Source organism: Papaver somniferum, chromosome 7 (genome assembly GCF_003573695.1).
Source record: "Papaver somniferum cultivar HN1 chromosome 7, ASM357369v1, whole genome shotgun sequence".
NCBI classification, from domain to species: Eukaryota; Viridiplantae; Streptophyta; class Magnoliopsida; order Ranunculales; family Papaveraceae; genus Papaver; species Papaver somniferum.
The window spans coordinates 91,446,921-91,468,317 of NC_039364.1; positions in this window are offsets into that span (position 1 = coordinate 91,446,921).

Consider the following 21,397-nt stretch of genomic DNA (forward strand, 5'->3'; position numbering starts at 1 on the left):
AAACCTTGTTACCGTAGCTCATTTCTCCATTCCAATATGCTTTCTTTCATGGTAGACAGATATCATACAATATAACCATCGTTCATGAGCTAATCCACCACATAAACATCAGGAATGGTAAGAAGGGTAACAAAGGTAACAAAGGTATTATGAGAATCAAAATTGATATATCTAAATTCTTTGATAAAGTGTATTGAAGTTTTTTGCTGGCCATTATGAACCAAATAGGTTTAGTAAAAAATGGTGAATCTTATTCGTCAATGTATCTCCACCACCAACCTTGACGTATTAGTGAAGGACTCTCCTGGGTTTTTCTTATCTCTCCATCTCTTTTTATTCTGTATGGAACCCCTTTCGAGAAGTCTGATAAATGTCGAACAATTAGGTTTGAATCATTGTACCAGACTTTGCTCTCAAGCCCATGCCATAAGTTATCTTCTGTTTGCTGATAATCGTATCGTCTTCTGCAAAGATAAAGTCGAGGTTACCCAAATACACCACAATATTTTTGTTTCAACCTATAATTCCTCCTACCAGGTGTGATCGTCTATGGAAAAAGTCGAGACAATAAAACAACTTCGGTATTCACACTTTCTGTGATTGTCTATGGATACAAGATCGAAAAAATACGACAAACATAGTGTAGTACTTGATAATGGGTCCGGTCTTAACCAAACTCTATTAAGATCACTATTAAGCATAACGAAGTCAATGTAAAGTGAAATTTACTTTAATTATAATAAAAAAATTATAATGCGGAAAGATAAAGTAAATGGCACAATAAGATTTTGTTAACGAGGAAACTGCAAATACAGAAAAACCCCAGGACCTATTCCAGAATTGAATACTCTCAGAATTAAGCCGCTATACAAAATCTACACCAACTTCGTATAGTTGAGACCAAGCAACTACCCTTAGTTCACTTAGTTTCCTCATTATCCATGCACTTCCGACTTCAAGAGTCACGCACTGGTACAATTCATTTGGATCGTATTCCAAACAACAAAGGAACAACGAATCTGTTTGGTAACAACTCTATTGATTCATTTCAAGATAAAGATATCTCAAGTCATACACAAAGGCTCTTCCATTTAATCTAATAAACTCATTTGCCTGGTTAGATCAATCTATCCAATAGCTACCAAAGTAGTCAAGTTTAGATTCGCAATCAATCAATATAGATCTCAAAGAGAAACTATAAGGCGATGCCGATCTCACGCAACTAATCAATCGAATAAATCTGATTCTAGTTGGATCCCAACCGATCAAGGTTTGTGTACACAATAAGATACGAAAACCAATAAGAAATCTTATTTGTCTTCAAATCTTCTTTAATCTTTAAATAACCTACAGAACACCACTTGAATCTCTTGTGATTAATCACGCACATAACGGAGTCTGTTAACAATGGATTATCACAAGATGTCTTTAGATCTAACAACAGTTCTAAACATCCCATTGATACTTCGATTTAGTTTGACTGAATCTTATATCAGAAGAGAAGATTCTCAAGAATAAACAAACTAGGTGCAATCAAAGTTTCAACAATCGTTAGTCAATCAAATCAATCGAAAACTAATAACACTGCAATTATCTAGTTTCCCACCAACGGTACTCGAGGATCTTCTTGATCCCACGTAAGTCTTTAAACGAGCGGTCATAAGAGATTTCACCTAATTAGGATACTTTCCTCTCTGAATAGACGGCTTCACCAGAAACAATAAGAAATGAAGTTTTCCTGGATCTTAGGATAGTTTTCTAGAAATGCAAACTTAGGTATTTGTATACCAAGGATGTTTGGACATCAAGGAATGTCCAAAACAGAAAATATTCTCAAGATATGCAATGAATGGTAAAATTCAGTTTTCCTAATTCCAATAAGTGCTTGTCGAATATTTCCGAAATCTCTCAATAGAAAATCTCCAATTAGTATATGCACGTTACTAATTTTTCTTCTCTGGAGATATGCATTTAATTGTTGGTAATTAAAGCATATAAAACCAAAAACCTTAATTAAAAGATTCTTAATTTATCTCGGCACAGGATCTCCTTGAGTACTAAGGAATATCTTTGAACAATAATTGATATGAGTTATTGTACGTGTTCAAAGTATGTTGACATCTTTTCACTGTAAATACTTATTTCATATTCACATGTATTTACATTCTTGGAATCGGTCATACCACACTTCCAAACAAGTTTAGAATTGGTTTCACTGTATTCCCAGACAACTATGTGATTGATCAAATACCAAATCGCATACATGGGTTCAATCGGTTCTACCAATCACTATGATCAGTTATATATTATTATGGAAATACTTGTGATCGGTCACACCGGTCACTAGGATCGGTTACACCAGTTACAAGGATCGGTCCCATATTCCCATGGTATTGCTTGTGATCGGTCATACCAGTTACCAGGACCGGTTACCAATTACAATGATCAATTACACAACACATGTGGTCGGTCACACCAATTACTAGGATCGGTCACACCAATTACAAGGATCCATCATACCATCACATGGTGATTACTTAGGATCGGTTACACAAATTAAAAAACCAGTCATACCAAATCATAAGTCAGGCGTTGTGATTAGTTATACCAAGATAAATAACCAAGGTTAAGATCGATTCTACCATCTCACACATATTAGTCATCCAGATATTTGCAATGAATAGCCAGACCAATAATCCTAATGATTTCCCTTTCGATTCACGAAACAAGTTCATGAATGTACTTCCTTTAAACGAATGTAAAACATTATTTCCTAAGATGAAATCTTCACCATAACCCATTCTGAAAAGTGGGGGTACAACAACCACACCTAATATTTCGCTTAGCAATCTGTATGTACAAAATCCAATATACTTTCTAGAGAATCAACTAGAAAGTCCGACTCAATCTAGATAAAAAGTATACCAAAGAGTTTATATCTCAATCTCTCGATTTGATATATACTCAAGCAAACATAAATTTGCGAGTTTTTATCAAATACTAGAGAGATAACTTGGATGGTACCAAAGACCAATATCCAAGTGTCAATCAATTTAAATCAACAACCAAAATGTTGGATATTCTAATTGATTGAACAACGCACAACCTGTGATATTTTAATTATATAAACAAAAAATAATGCGAAAAAAAATAACACAGACACCAGAATTTTGTTAACGAGGAAACCGCAAATGCAGAAAAACCCCGGGACCTAGTCCAGATTGAACACACACTGTATTAAGCCGCTACAAACACTAGCCTACTCCAAATTAACACAAGAGAACCCATGATTAATTCAATCGGAAATATACAATCAAATTTACCAAAAAAAGTGATTAATTTAATTGGCCATGCTCGACATAAGAGAACCTACGGAGCCTCACGGTATATACATAAAATATGGATCAGGGAAGATCAATACTGCAGAATAAACAAGGATTCATTCTATTTTCCATCACTATTTGCACAATGACATATAAAGACATAATCCTCGTAAATAAAAATTCATCCTAGCTTTCATCAATTATTTGCATAATGACACAATATGTTCAATTTTTGTTTGTCAAAAGTTCATCGATCTTTTATCAATATATGCATATCGACATATGAAAGAGATAACTTTTGACAAAGTATGGGACAATCATAGTTTACGGACGCAAACACACATATCCCATAACAATGCGTGTTACTGCCTATTCTTGAACTTTCTTCTTTGTGATTCACCAGCATCATTCTTGTAAAATCTACAAATTATCTTATAAGATAATTACTCCAAGAATCCAAGTGTCCAAGTCCAACAGAAGTAGAACAGGTGCAACGAAATGGAGAAAATTACTCAAAAACAAGATACGGGACAAATACCAACCTTAATTCATTCAAACTTAGGATTTCTCATCACCATTTTGAAGAGAATTCAAACAGGAAGATAATACCAAAAGAATGAGGTCATTCCGAGTTCGGACGAAGAAGTTACGGCCAAAAAACATTTACCCAATATCGACGCCAAGTATGCACACGGGTTTGCAAACAAATTTTCATGACCTAGGAGGGTATGCAAACAAGTATGCGTACTTAAACCCCTGGATTTAGATTTTAAATGATGTTATGCATCCAGGTAGGTGTACCATGAAGTCCAAACATCCTGAACTACTATTTTCAAACCTAAACTTTTAAGAACCTTAAACACAGATCATGTTAGGTAGAAATGAATAATAAGAAACGTACATGGATCATTTTAAGTACTCTAAGCAAATAAAAGCATAAATATTGCTCAGGTTTATAGACATACCTTTTTAGAAGAATCCAGTCGAATTTTATAGCCTTACCGAACATAATCTATGTGCCCCAATTCTCGTGCTTCCCTCACCGTATACATAGCAGGGCATTCCTTGGTGAGGATGCACTTACAACACAATCAAGTTGCGTTGGGGTGAAAAATGTCTTGATCACCACAAGTGACCTTTGGATTATCATGAAAGAGATCGCTTTTAGAACCTTTGGCATCCAATTCCATTTTTCCAAAAAACTTGTTAAGTTCCAACATCATGGATACTGCCTTCTCGATAGTCATGGAATTTTCTGGAAGATCATTCCTTTTCACACTCAAAGCATCATTGGATTTATTTGGTACCCACTTCTGAGTGCGTTTAGGAACAACCAGAACCTTCTTCCTATTATTCTTTTCAAGATTTCTCGGAAGAGAATTTGATTGACTAGTCTTTTGCAAGTTAGTCTTTCTCCAATGGGGAACATCGGATCTTGTCTTAGTCTTTACGAAGTTATCCTTTTGATAACCATTACGATTATGAAAAGGATTCGTATGACGTTTATAGGAAAATCTAGATTTATCACAGCAGTGATTCATTTGCCTAGAGGTTGGACAGTTACAACCTGTAGCGTTAAGGGGATTAGTCTTAACATATGATCTTGGTTTCACAACTTCTTGTGATGCCCAAACAAGAACATCATGAAGTTTCTCATTCCTTATACGGAAACGACATATCCTTTCCAGGTGACCTTAATTTCCGCAATAGTGACAAACATAAGGAATGTTCTTACCTCGATCCGTGTGTGCTGACTTTAGAAGTTGATATACTTTACTCTTTCGAACCTTGACTGTTGGTGAAAGTATTTCACTTTTTCCATCAGTGGAAACCTTTTGTTGAGAAGCATCACTAGCCTTGACAAATTTTACCTATTTGCTAGTACTTAGAGCATCTATTCCCTTATAGCCCTCGTGTATCACGATGATTTTTAATTGCTCCTAGCATAGTGGTTAATTTGTTTTAACTAGTACTAAACTTTTTCAAGTCATCTTCCAACATCTTGATTTTATCAAGAGCAGCAGTTAAATCAGCCTCAAGGCGTTTTTCTCGAGCGAGATAAACGCTTTCTCTGTCGTCAAAACTTGTTTGCAGGGAGTTAATCCTTGCTTCAGATTCTGCAAGTTTCTCGTCCAACAAAAAATACTTTTGATTGAGATTATCACATTCAACTGACTTCATACGTAGGTTTTTCTCAAAGTCCTTGAGGATCGATTCGTTAGAACGATTCGAAACATAAACACCTGCGGAACATCTTATCAGTTTCTTGTTTTCTCGACAGAGAGGAGTCATAAGAGGAGTGACATGAGAAGTTGTCATCTTGTTCTTTTCTAACGAATTCAAAACCTTTACATACTCAGAGACTTCCTCATCAACATCTCTATCAATATCTGAATCATCTTCATCAGAAAGTTCATCCAAATGTTCTTCTAGGCGTGTTTCCCAGACTTCAACAGGTTTTACATTAAGAGAATATTTAGATACTGACCTAGATGTGACAGTACTCTCCGGTGAATCCAAGCTTTGAAAATCATCTGTAATTTATGAACAGGTACGTTATTAGATATAAACTCGTCCATAGTCAGATCGCTACAAACACAGACTTATGAGGTCTTAAACGTGTTTGCCTGCTCTGATACCAATTGAAAAAGTGGGGGTACAACAACCACACCCAATATTTCGCTTAGCAATCTGTATGGACAAACTCCAATATACTTTCTAGAGAATCAACTAGACAGTCAGACTCAATCTAGATAAAAAGTATATCAAAGAGTTTATATCTCAATCTCTCGATTTGATATATACTCAAGCAAATAGAAATCTGCGAGTCTTTATCAAATACTAGGGAGATAACTTGGATGGTACCAAATACCAATCAATTTAAATCAACAACCAAAAGTTCGGATATTCTAATTGATTGAACAACGCACAACCTGTGATATTTCAATTATATAACAAAATATAATGCGTAAAAGAAATTACACAGACACCAGAATTTTGTTAACGAGGAAACCGCAAATGTAGAAAAACCCCGGGACCTAGTCCAGATTGAACACACACTGTATTAAGCCGCTACAAAAACTAGCCTACTCCAAATTAACTTCGGTCTGGACTGTAATTGAACCCCAATCAATCTCACACTGATCCAAGGTACAGTTATGCTCCTACGTCTCTGATCCCAGCAGGATGCTGCGTACTTGATTCCTTTAGCTGATCTCACCCAAAACTAAGAGTTGCTACGACCCAAAGTCGAAGACTTTAATAAATAAATCTCTATCACACAGAAAAGTCTACGGTAATAGATAAATCCGTCTCCCACGAATATACCTACGAGTTTTGTTCCGTCTTTTGATAAATCAAGGTGAACATGAACCAATTGATAAACCGGACTTATAATCCCGAAGAACAACCTAGTATTATCAATCACCTCACAATAATCTTAATAGACGCGGCGAAAAAAGATATTGCGGAATCACAAACGATGAGACAAAGTGTTTGTGATTTCTTTTATATCTTGCCTATCGGAGATATCAATCTCAAGCCAATTATTACATTTGTACTCGTACGATAGAAACAACAAGATCAGATCACACAACTACAAGAAAGTAGTATTGGTCTGGCTTCACAATCCCAATGAAGTCTTTAAGTCGTTAACCTGGCTTAGAAGAAGAAACCAAAGGTTAACGGAGAATCGACTCGAGCTTAGCACAACTAGTATCACACAGAAGGTGTGGGGGTTAGGTTTCCCAGTTGCTAGAGCTCTCCCTTATATACTCTTTCAAATCAGGGTTTGGAATCAATATTAGCTTGGTAACAAAGCATTCAATATTCACCGTTAGATGAAAACCTGATTAGATTCAAGATAATATCTTTCAACCGTTAGATCGAAAACTAGCTTGTTATACACAAATGAAATGCACATTTCTAGGCTTGTGTAACCGTACCCAAGCTTGTACATTTGTTGGTTCAACAATAGTCAACAAATGGTTAGCCGTATGACCACTTTCATATCAACCATATTCTTCTTCACCATAACTATTTCAAGTGACTCAAATTAACTAGTTAGAGAGTTGTTCAATTGCAAGGAAATCTTATGTAACTACACAAGACACAATTGAAGCAAAAATAATTTGATTCACTCAAATTGGTTCATGAACTATATATCCACGGTTTGCAATTTGCATTCCTTAGTTTATATAAGAATAAGTTCACAAACATCGTTTTTTAGATATAACCTACTCAAGTTCGCGGACTGGGTTTGTGGACTTAAGTTCCCGGACGGAGTTCACAAAATCCAGCAGAATTTCTCGCGACGTGAACTTTCGCCAGTTCGCAGAATTAGTTCGCGGACTTGGCTCACGCCACCATTCCGGTTCTCTTGATCTACAAAGTTCGTAAACTTCGGTTCAAGGAATAAGGACTTATACATATATGTGTTTCCACAACAATGCTTATATCCTCCAATGGTTATATTATCTAAACTCTCATTTCAATCATTGAAACATTCTTAGAGGACATTGATGTTCTATAGTTGTTATTCACAAACTATTTTTCGTCAAAGTAAGCAATTTTCAAACTTGTCATGACTTTCGTCACTAGGTAAAGATGAACTTGGCGAAAGTGAAAGCTTACCAACACATATTTCGAGAAATAGATAGGCGAGATAAACTCGGACCGAAATAACAAATGTGTATAATCTAAGTCTATATAGAAAAATGACTTTTGTCTCAAGATAAGAGATAAATAGACTTTGAGTGACAGATAAGTTCAAGTCTCCACATACATTTTAGTCGATGAAGATCCACCGGTTCCTTGAGTAGTCCTTCATCTTGTATGATGATTGCCATGGAGTTCTTGAGCTCAACTACACTTTCTATCCTAGTCCGAGACCTTAGCTATAGGAGACTAGAAATCAAGACTTATAGTTTTGATCACTAACATTGACAACCATGCTTGAGATAGAAACGCATGCGAGTTCGACAGAGCAATGCTCTAACACATTCCCTTAGCTGATCTCACCCACAACTAAGAGTTTCTACGACCCAAAGTCGAAGACTTATAAAAAAATATGTATCCCACAGATAAGTCTAAACAGATAGATAAATATGTCTCCCACAGAAGTACCTACGAAGTGTGTTAGAGCATAGCTCGATTGAACCCACCAAGCGTTGGTATGTCAAGTTTGGTTGTGATATTTTAGTGAACCAAAACTCATTTAAAGAGTCGCTTGATTATATACTAGAGTCAACTTCGTATAGGTTAGCTTGAAAGTATTAGAATATGAGACATTACAAGTATTACGTGAAGACTTGAAGAATGTGAAGAAGTAAGGAGCTACAACGACGACATCGTCCTTCCTCTTGAGGTTAGTAATATTTGACTTGAACTATTTCATTCCCTAACGTATCTTTCAAGTCGTGCATATTGAAAACATAACTGCGAATCTATGAATGATTATACTCTAGTTAAACATAGTACTAAGGAATACAATACGAAGTATAACGCTTATCTTTTGAACTTCGTATACAAGACATCGACATAATCGTATGAATTCTATTGTGATTATGTATGGGTATGAGGTGAAGATTTCGTCCTAGGAAACAATGTTTTTACATTAGTTTAAAGGAAGTACAATTCATAAACTTGTGTTATGAACCGAAAGGGAAATCATTAGGCTTATTGGTATTGTTATTCATTGCAAATATTTTGAATTACCAATATGTGCGTTTAGTATAACCGCTCATGACTTTCTTATTTTCTTGGTAAAACTATTCACAAGGCCTAACTTTTGTATTGGTATGACTTTTATTAGTGAAACCGATCTTAAGTAATCACCTGAGATGGTAGGATCAATTTTTTGTAATTGGTATGACCAACTCTAGGAAAAGGGGAACCGATCCTAGTAAGAGGTGCAACCGATCACAAAAGGGGAATCGATCCTTGTAAGAGGTGCAACAAGTTTCTAGTTATTGGGAACCGATCCTATGAACATGTGCAACACGTTTTTAGACATTGGGAACCGATCCTATGGACATGTGCACCACATACATGTTAAATACCATATATATGTGGGAACCGATCCTAGTACCTAGTCAACCAAGCTTTGGTAACTAGCGTGACTAATTCTAGTATCCACATGGAGGTAAAACCGAAACTTGTTTTGGTAGAAACGTTAAACCCGTGTTTGGTGATTTGATATGATAATCAATCACGTAGTTCTTGGAAGTTAGATGAACCAATTCTAAACTTGTTTGGAAGTGTGTCAAATCGGTTCCAAGATTGTAACTATGAAAAATGACTTACAAAGTAAAGATGTCGACATACTTTGAACATGTGCAGTAACACGTATCTTTTATTGTTCAAAGATATTCCTTAATAGCTAAAGGAGAATCCCGGATTGAAAATAAATTGAGAATATTTTAGTTAAGGTTTTTAATTTTATATTTATCAAATAAAAATTAGTAATGTGCATTTACTAGTTGGAGATGTTCTAAGAGATTTCGGTCAATATTTGGACAATGCATTTCCAGGAATTATGGAAACCGAATTTGGTAATATATTGCATATCTTGAGAATATTTTCGGTTTTGGAAATTCCTTGGTGTCCAAACTTCCTTTGTCTATAAATATTGAAGTTTTCATTTCGAGCAAACTAATTCTCAAAGCCATCAAAACTACCTAGTTGTGTTGTTACTGGTGGAGCCCCCTATTCGGAGAGGAAAGTAACCTAATAGGCGAAATCTCTTACGACCGCTCAGTTTAAAGACTTCTTTGGGATTGAGAAGCTCTATTAGTACCGTTGGTGGGAAACTAGATAATTGCAGTTTATCTTTTGTTTTTGATTGATTTGATTGACTAATGGTTGTTGAACTTTGATTGCACCTAGTTTGTTTATGCTTGGGAATCTTCTCTTCTGATATAAGATTCACTCAAAATAGATCGAAGTTTCGACGGGGATCTTTAGACTGTTTGTAGATCTAAAGACGTCTTGTGATAATCCATTGTTAACAGACTCCGCTCTGTGTGTGATTGATCACAAGAGATTCAAGTTGATTGTGTGCAGGTATTTATTGAAGATCTAAGAAGATTTGAAGATGAAGAAGATTTCTGTTTTGGGTTCATAATCTTTGGTGTGCACAATACTTGTTTCGGGTAAAGAGGATCCAACTATAATCGGTTTATCTTTGTGATAGATTGGATTGATTAGTTGAGTATATCGACATCAATACAATTTTTTGTTATTAAAAGTATTGACTGCAAAATCTTGACAATTACTTTGGTTGTTGTTATTGGATAGACCTAAGGACCTGACAAAGGAGTTTATTGGGATAAATGGAAGAGCCTTTTGTCGAACTCATATCACTTGGTTGAAAAGAGTTGTTACCAAACAGATTTGTTGTTCCTTTACTGTTTGGAATACAGGCAGAACTAGGTGAACTATAGGTTTAGTTGTTTGGTCTCAACTATACGAAGTTGGTTTGATTTTGTATAGCGGCTTAATCCTGAGAGTATTCAATTCTGGACAAGGTCCCTGGGTTTTTCTGCATTTGAGGTTTCCCCGTTAACAAAATCTTGCTGTGCCATTTACTTTTAATTTCCGCATTATAATTTTTTTATTATAATTAAAATAAATTGCACTTTGTACGTTAACATGGCACTTGATATTGATCCCATCGGTGTCGGTTATTTCCGTACCTTTTATCAAGTGATCACTTTGTTGTTGTATTGTCTCGATTTCATATCCATAGACAATCACATAAAGTATATTGGTTTTCTCCACTTGCCTTTGATATTTAATTCACGAGTTAGGCCAATTAGGACTAACCCTATATCAAGTGGACACTGTGTTGAAATATTCCTTGAGTGATTGTATCTCTAAGAGGTTTATACACAGTGGGTCTTGTATAGGTTGTGATCAAAATAAAATATTGTGGTGTATTTGGGTACCCTCGTCTTTTCAAAGTTTTAGTTCCGTCTTTTGATAAATCAAGGTGAACATGAACCAATTGATAATCCGGTCTTATATTGCCAAAGAACGCCCTAGAAATATCAATCACCTCACAATAACATAACTATATGGTAGTGGAAGAAGTTATTGTGGAACATGCAAATACAGAGAAAATATTAGAGAAGATAGTACTCAATATGATAGAACAAGTAAGATCAAAACACGCAAATACAGAGAAAATAGTTGGGCCTGGCTTCATGAATCCCAAAGGAAGTCTTCAAGTAGTTAACCTATAATGATTTTGAAAAAAACCAGGTTAAAGGAGAATCGACTGTACTCGCAACTAGGACACAGGAAAGTGTCATGATTAGGTTTTCCAGTTGCTAGAGTTCTCCCTTATATAGTCTTTCAAATCAGGATTTTCTTTCAATCAAAGCTGAGATAGCTTAGTAACAAAGCATTCTATATTCACCATTAGATGAAAACCTGATTTAAGATTCAAGCTAAGTTTGCTTAAAACCAAAGCAATATCTCTCCACCGTTAGATGGTCTTATCTTGTTACACACAAAATGAAAAAGCGGGGGTCTAACAACCACACCCAATATTTCGCTTAGAAATCTGTATGGACAAACTATAATATACTTTCTAGAGAATCAACTAGACAGTCAGACTCAATTTAGATAAAAGTATACCACAGAGTTTATATCCCAATCTCTCGATTTGATCTTTACTCAAGCAAATAGAAATCTGCGAGTCTTTATCAAAGAGAGATAACTTGGATGATACCAAAGACCAATATCCAAGTGTAAATCAATTTAAATCAACAACCAAAAGGTCGGATATTCTAATTGACTGAACAACACACAACCTGTATTATTTCAATTATATAAATAAATATAATGCGGAATAGAAATAGCACAGACACCAGAATTTTGTTAACGAGGAAACCGCAAATGCAGAAAAACCCCGGGACCTAGTCCAGATTGAACACACACTGTATTAAGCCTCTACATACACTAGCCTACTCCAAATTAACTTCGGTCTGGAATGTAGTTGAACCCAAATCAATCTCACACTGATCCAAGGTACAGTTATGCTCCTACGCCTCTGATCCCAGCAGGATACTACGCACTTGATTCCCTTAGCTGATCTCACCCACAACTAAGAGTTGCTACGACCCAAAGTCGAAGACTTTAATAAACAAATTTGTAGCACATAGAAAAGTCTACGATAATAGATAAATCCGTCTCCCACGAATATACCTACGAGTTTTGTTCCGTCTTTTGATAAATCAAGGTGAACAGGAACCAATCAATAATACCAGACTTATATTCCCGAAGAACAACTTAGTATTATCAATCACCTCACAATAATCTTAATCGACGCAACGAAAAAATATATTGCGGAATCGCAAACGATGAGACGAATTTTGATTGTGATTAATTTTTATCTTGCCTACCGGAGATAGAAATATCATGCCAATTATTACAATTGTACTCGTACGATAGAAACAACAAGATCAGATCACACAACTACGATAAAAGTAGTATCGGCCTGGCTTCACAATCCCAATAAATTCTTTAAGTCGTTAACCTGGTTTAGAAGAAGAAACCAAAGGTTAGAGGATAATCGACTCTAGCTTAGCACAACTAGTATCACACATAATGTGTGGGGATTAGGTTTCCCAGTTGCTAGAGTTCTCCCTTATATACACTTTCAATCAGGGTTTGCAATCAATGTTAGCTTAGTAATAACGCATTCAATATTCACCATTAGATGAAAACCTGATTAGATTCAAGCTAATATTTCTCAACAGTTAGATCAAAAACTTAGCTTGTCACACACAAATGAAATGTCCAATTTTGAGTTTATGAACCGTACCCAAACATTAACATTTGTTGGTTCAACAAGTCAACCAAAATGTTAGCCATATGATCACTCTCATATCAACCTTATTCTTCTTCACCATAACTAGTTCAAATGACTCAAATGAACTAGTTAGAGAGTTGTTCAATTGCGAGGAAATCTTATGTAACTACACAAGACACAATTGAAGCAAAATCGGTTTGATTCACTCGAATCGGTTCATGAACTTTATAGCCACGGTTTGCAAAAGCATTCCTTAGTTTATTTAAACATTAGTTCAAGAACAACCGACTTTAGATATAACCTTCTCAAGTTCGCGGACTGGGTTCGCGAACTTAAGCTCATGGAAGGAGTACATAAACTCCAGCAGAAAATCTCGGGCTGAGAAGTTCCGCAAGTTTGCGGACTGAGTTCGCGGACTTGGCTCACGCCACTTCCATTTCTCTTGATCAACAAAGTTCGCAAACTTTGGTTCAAGGAATAAGGACTTATGCATATATGTGTTTCCACACCAATGCTTATATCCTACCAATGGTTATGTAATCTAAACTCTCATTTCAATCATTGAAACATTCTCAGAGAACGTTATATAGCCGTTATTCACAGACCATTTTTCGTCAGAGTAGTTTTCAAAGTGATTGAAACATAGCATGACTTTCGTCACTTGGTAAAGATGAATTCGGCTAAAGCGAAAGCTTACCAACACACATTTCGAGAAATAGATAGGCGAGATAAACTCGTAGCAAATGTGTATAATGAAAGTCTATATATCAAAACAACTTTTGTCTCAAGAGTAGGAGATAGAGTAAATAGACTTTTGAGTGACAAATAAGTTCAAGTCTCTACATACCTTTTAGTCGATGAAGATCCACCAGATCCTTGAGTAGTCCTTCGTCTTGTATGATGATTTCCATGGAGTTTTGAGCTCAACTACACTTTCTATCCTAATCCAAGACCTTAGCTCTAATAGGCTAGTAATCAAGACTTATAGTTTTGATCACTAATATTGACAAACATGCTTGAGATAGCAATGCATGCGAGTTCGACCGAGCAATGCTCTAACACAAATAAAATATACCTTCATTTAGATATGGGTAACCGTACCTAAACGTGTATATTGAGATGGCTCAACAATAGTTAACCGAAGTTATCCATATGAACACTTTTGTCTTAACCACATTCATCTAACACTTCTAGATCAAATATGATGATTAATCAATCATGAAAGATAATCAAATGAATCTAATTGTATTACTAATAGAGTTGTTCAATTGTTCACTATCTTATAGAAATATATTCGAACCAATTGAAGCAAAATCGGATTGATTCGTAATAGTACAAAGTACTTATACCAAAATCAATTCATGAACATTAAGCCACGATTTCCAAAGATTGCATTCCTTAATTGATTAATGTATTTGTTCATGAATATGAGAATCATACTTAGCCGATTTTAGAACTTAACCAACTAAGTTTTCAAACTGGTATGCAAACTATAGTATCCGGACTTGGTCTTGTCCAGCCGTTTGCAAACAGGTAGGCAAACAGTCGTCCCGAACCTAACTCAGGTAGAACCGTTCGCATACTGGCATGCAAACTTAGTTCCCGGACTTTAATAGTTAAAACCGTTCGCATACTGGTATGCAAACAAGGTTTCCGGACCTGAATCATACCAAAACCGTTTGCATACTGGTTTGCATACTGTGTTGTATCCAAAAAAGGTTAATTGTTCTAAACTCCCTTTTCAGTCATTGAAATATCCTTCGAAGATGAAAATGGCTGTCTCGCACATACCTTTAGCTTATAAGTAATTTTCAAGTGATCGGATGATCAATATGAAACTTTTCGAGTCGACATCAAATGACTGTCTCACACAAATCATGTAAGATGTTTCAAGGCAATTTTCACATGATCATCTTTTGACTTATTATTTAGTTTACACCAAATAGATTGTTTCCAACTAAACTCGTCAAGAATATGATGAACATTGCTAAAGCAAAAAGCTTTCAACTCGTATTTCGATAAATAGATAAGCGAGATAAACTAGGCTCGAAATATCAAATGTGTATAATAAAAAAAAGTCTATATAGTTATACGACTTAGTCTCATTAGGATATAGATTAGAATAAACTTATGATTGATAGATAAGTTTTAGTCTACACATACCTTTTATTGATGAAGTTCCTCTAAGCTCTCCTCGGTAGATCTTCGTCTTCAATCAATGAATGTCGTGAAGTCTAAAGATCAACTAGACATTCTATCCTAATCCGAGAATAGCTATAAGTAGACTAAAAATAAAGACTTATATTTTTGATCACCTAAACTTGACAAACAAGCTTGAGATAGCAACGCTTGCGAGTTCGACCGAGCAATGCTTTAACAAGATAAATTTCTTCAAACTCCTAAAATCCACTTGCAAAGAGATGAACAAAATTCAAAAGGATGTTGTTTTAGGGTAAAAACTGATTCTGCTGGAAATGGTAAATTTGGGTGTGCCGCCGAAAAACGAATCTAAACCCTAAACAAATGCACTGCATGGGAGTACTTTAGATTCGAGAGATCAATCTGTACAATTCTGGCCTAAACCAAGAAATGGCCATTCCAGTCTTTCTTCGGTCACAAAATGAAGGAGAAGGGTTGATCTTAGGGAGGGAAACGAAGAAGGTGTTGAGATCAGAATGGTTAACTCTGAAGGTGCAGCTGTTTATGACTTGTATCAGGATGTGGTTTCCGGATACTTATGTTGATAACACTTGTTTTTTTTATCGAAATAGGTTGAAATCCTATTTATACAAGTCATGATTGAGCGTACCCTGATTTCACAGGAAGTGGAGGAAGTTAAGTAGTGGAGAAGTGGGGATCATTTAAAAGTGGTGACGATCACGTCTCTATCATGAGGGAAGACCAGTCAGCCTTACACCCACTACTCCTTTACTGCTATCAACCGTCCGCCTTTCCTGTCACTTTCTCGTAATGGGTATATTGCATGCCGCACGCTGTAAACCACCAGACCAATACCCCCATAAGCATCCCCCAGTTTGTGACATGTTTGATGTCTCGAGTATTTTGTAGAAAAATATACACAACAAGCTGCTGAGTGGGTGAAGTTGTGAGACTTTCCGTTAAACAACACGTAATGCTTTTAGGTCAAATAATAAAATTATTTGTGGAATTGATAATTATAAAACATCGTTTGTAATCGATGCATATAAAGCATCGCGTTTAAGTAAGCATCTCAAAATAATCGATGTTCATGAGGCATCATTGTGTAAAGCTCATTTAAGTTAGTTGGAGAGCTTAATATCTTAAAAAGAGCATGACCAGCCGTTTCCAGGGAGCTGCTAGGAGCTATGCACGCGTACCAAAGGTAGGTCGGTCGGTCCCTACAGGAGGGTGGGGGCTGGTACCATTATAACTGAAAAAGCGGGGGTCTAACAACACCACCCAATATTTCGCTTAGCAATATGTATGGACAAACTCCAATATACTTTTTATGAGAATCAACTAGACAGTTAGACTCAATCAATAAAAAGATATATCAAAGAGTTTATATCTCAATCTCTCGATTTGATCTTTACTCAAGAAAATAGAAATTTGCGAGTCTTTATCAAAGAGAGATAACTTGGACGGTACCAAAGACCAGTGTCCAAGGATCAATCAATATCAATCAACAACCAAAGGTTGTATTTCCAATTGACGATCTTTAACACACAACCTGTATTATTTCAATTATATAAAAAATATAATGGGAAAAGAAATAACACAAGCACCAGAAGTTTTGTTAACGAGGAAACCGCAAATGCAGAAAAACCCCGGGACCTAGTCCAGATTGAATACACACTGTATTAAGCCGCTACAGACACTAGCCTACTACAAGCTAACTTCAGACTGGACTATAGTTGAACCCCAATCAGTCTCCCACCGATTCAAGTTACATTTGTACTCATACGCCTCTGATCCCAACAGGATACTGTGCACTTGATTCCCTTAGATGATCTCACCCACAACTAAGAGTTGCTGCAACCCAAAATCGCAGACTTGATAATAAACAAATCTGTCTCACACAGAAAAGTCTATCAAAGGATAAATCTGTCTCCCACAGAAAAACCCTAGGTTTTTGTTCCGTCTTAAGATATAAAATCAAGGTGAACAGGAACAAATTGATAATCCGGTCTTATATTCCCGAAGAACAGCCTAGATTAATCAATCACCTCTCAACAATCCTTCTTGACTACACAAGCGGTTTGTCGAGGAATCACAAACAGTGAGACGAAGATGTTTGTGACTTCTTTATCTTGCCTATCGGAGAACTCTCACGATCTCAAGCCAATCAATAGATTGTACTCGTACGATAGAAGATGCAAGATCAGATCACACAACTACGATAAAAGTAGTATCGGTCTGGCTTCACAATCCCAATGAAGTCTTTAAGTCGTTAACCTGGTTTTAGAGAAGAAAACCAAAGGTTAAAGGAGAATCGACTCTAGCGAGCGCACTAGTATCACACAGACGTGTGGGGATTAGTTTTGCACAATGCTAGATGTCTCCTTTATATAGGCTTCAAATCAAGGTTTTGCCTTAGTTACAAAGCAATCCATATTCACCGTTAGATGGAAACCTGATTTAGATTCAAGCTAATATTTGTCAACCGTTAGATCAAAAACTTAGCTTGTCACACACACTTGGGTAGACGTTTACTGGGTTTGTGAAAACCATGCCCAAACGTGTACATGTATGTTGGTTCAACATAGTAACCCAAAAGGTTTACCATATGAGCATTTCATATTAACCTAGTTATTCTTCACCATAACTAGTTCAATTGACTCAAATGAACTAGTTAGAGAGTTGTTTAATTTCTATGAGATCTTATGTAACTACACAAGACACAATTGAAACAAAGATGATTCGATTCGATTGAATCGGCTCATGAAATTTATAGCCACGGTTTGCATAAAGCATTCCTTAGTAATTTAAGTTTCATGTTCAGAGCACATCTTTAGATCATAACCACTTAGGCTCACAAACAAGTTCGCGGACTTAAGGAAACCGACAGAGTTTTCCAAGCTCAGCAGAAAATCTCGGCAAAGAAACTTCCGCTAGTTCGCGGACTTGAACTTCACGAACGAATTTGGAATCCCAACAGAAATTCTCGGTATAAAAACTTCCGACAGTTCGCGGACTGAGTTCACAAACTGGGTTCGCGGACTTGGCAAAGCCAATTCCTCCGGTTTCTCTCAGTCAACAAAGTTCGAAAACTTCGGATTAAGGAGTACATGGTTATGTAATCTAAACTCTCATTCCAATCATTTAGACATTCTCAGAGGACGCTATATAGCCGTTATTCACAGACCGTTTCACATCAGAGCAATTCTCAAAGTAATTGAAACTTTTCATGACTCTCGTCACTAGGTGAAGATAAACTTGATCAAAGTGAAACGCTTTACCAACACACGATTTCGAGAAAAAGATAAGTAGTGAATACTCATCTCGAAATGTCAAATGTGTATGATCCAGTCTATATAACATACGACTTTTTGTTTCATAAGAAGTAGGAGATAGAATAGATAGAATTTTGAGTGATAGATAAGTTGAAGTATACACATACCTTTTTGTTGATGAAGTTCCATGGTTTCTTGAGTAGATCTTCGTCGTTGTATGATGAATCTCCATGAAGTCCTTGAGCTCAACTACACTTTTCTATCCCAGTCTCAGACTTAGCTATAATAGACTAGAAATCAAGACTCATAGTTTTGATCACTAACATTGACAAACATGCTTGATATATAAACACATGCGAGGTCGTCCGAGCTATGCTCTAAAAATCTCCCCCTTTGTCAATTTTAGTGACAAAACTATTAATACATATGGAATACAAAAAAGATAAACTTTAGTGGCTCCTATTCCATAGTCTAATCTTCAACGTTCCTTGAAATCTTCTTCCTTCCAAGTACTCCAATGATCCCAAAGGTTGTAAGTTTAGTATCACTGTTGTTGAAGATCCGTAGCTGTAACAATGAGATAAATCGAGATTCTCAATCATTATTATACGGTGTCATAGTATCATTATGTAACATCAAAGTCCAATTGAATCACGACTTTAACAACAATACTATGGTGATATGTATCACTCCCCCTTAGTCAATACTCCATCTCGATCATGGAAACCACTCCCCCTTACACAATGATTCGAAAACCATATGTATTTGTAGTGTGAATTACATTATTTCTCCCCCTTTTTGTCAATAAAATTGGCAAAGGTAAAAGAATGGGATCATAATGAAATTTCCAAAAGAGACATTTCATAGACTATAATAAAAAATACATACCAACTTAATTTAGATGCAGTCATAAAGCCGAAGCTAAATGCATTCATCAAGGAGTTTTAAGATACAAGATAACCCCTATAAAATTCCACAGCCGCACACCCCGCAAGATATTACCATTAAGCATAAGTTCAAAAGAACTCTCCCCCATTTGATGTCATTCCCGAAAGAACAACAAGAGCGACCTTAATTTCGAAAGAAAAGAAGTATTTGTAAGCAATAAAGAGATACTAACAAGACAATAACGACAATCCTACAGAAACCGAACTGAAAAGTACATATTGGAGTTTCAGACTCAATTTCCCAAAATATAAGGATAAGCATAGAGGAAAGAGTCAATGAAACGTTTTAGTGAACCAAAACAACTCCAATAGACTGCCGCAAGTGTTGAAACGTTGCAGTGTCTAAGGGTTTGGTGAGAATATGGCCAATTCTTGTTCGGAAGGCACAAACTCCATACTGATGATACCATTTTCATAAAGATCACGAATAAAATGGTACCTTACGTCAATGTTCTTTGTTCTTGAGTGCTCAACAGGATTCTCAGTAATTCGAATCGCACTGGAGTTATCACAAAAGATCTTCATTATTCCAGTATCAATTCCATAATAAGCAAGCATCTGTTTCATCCATAGAAGTTGAGTACAACATGATCCGGAAGCAATATATTCTGCTTCACATGTGGACAGGGATGGAGAGTTTTGCTTCTTGTTATGCCACGCTACAAGATTGAGACCTACATAGTGGAAGTCCCCTGATGTACTTTTTCTGTCTTCTACACATCCTGCCCAATCAACATCAGAATAAGCAGAAAGGTCAGCATTAGTATCAAAAGTGTACGAGAGACCATACCCAACAGTGTGATTTATATATCGTATGATTCTCTTTGCAGCTGCAATATGAGATTCTTTTGGATCCGCCTGAAACCTGGCACAACAACCAACACTGAAAGAAATGTAAGGTCTAGTAGCTGTAAGATACAAAAGGCTACCTATAATGGATCGATATAATTTTTGATCCACTTTTGCTCCTTTCTCTTCCCTGTGCAATTTACCAGTAGTAGGCATACGAGTCAACTTAGGAGATGACTTATCCAGACCAAATCTTGACACAAGATTATGGGCGTACTTCTCTTGGGAAAAGTAAATACCCTCCTTATGTTGTTGAATCTGTAATCCTAAGAAGAATTTCAATTCACCAACATTGCTCATTTCAAATTCTTTAGCAAGAGAGACTTGGAAATCTTTTGCGAATTTTTCAGAAGTTGATCCATATATGATATCATCTACATAGATTTGAGCAATGACCACATCTTTCCCACACTATTTGGTAAACAATGTTTTATCAGCTCCTCCTCTTGAAAAACCTTTTCCAATAAGAGAGGTAGTAAGTTTCTCAAACCAGGCTCTTGGTGCTTGCTTCAATCTATATAACACCTTTTTGAGCTTTAGCACATGATCTGGGAAATCAGGGTTTTCGAACCCCTTAGGTTGAGCGACATAGACTTCCTCTTTTAAAATTCCATTCGGGAACGCTAATTTTATGTCCATCTGAAACAACTTAATCTTGAGAAAGCAGGCATGGGCCAATAAAAGTCGAATGAACTCAAGACGTGCCACAGGTGCAAAGGTTTCGTCAAAATCGATTCCTTGAATCTATGAATATCCTTGAGCGACAAGTCTAGCTTTATTTCTGACAATTGTGCCAAATTCATCAGACTTATTTTTGAATATCCATTTGGTACCAACAATATTGACATTTGGAGGACAAGGTACACGTTCCCAGACATCTTGTCTTTCAAATTGATTTAACTCTTCATGCATCGCATTTACCCAAAAGGGATCTTTCAGAGCTTCATCAATATTCCTTGGTTCCACCTGCGAAAGATAACAACCAAAATTGCATATATTTTGAAGTTGACCCCTTGTTTTGGCTGT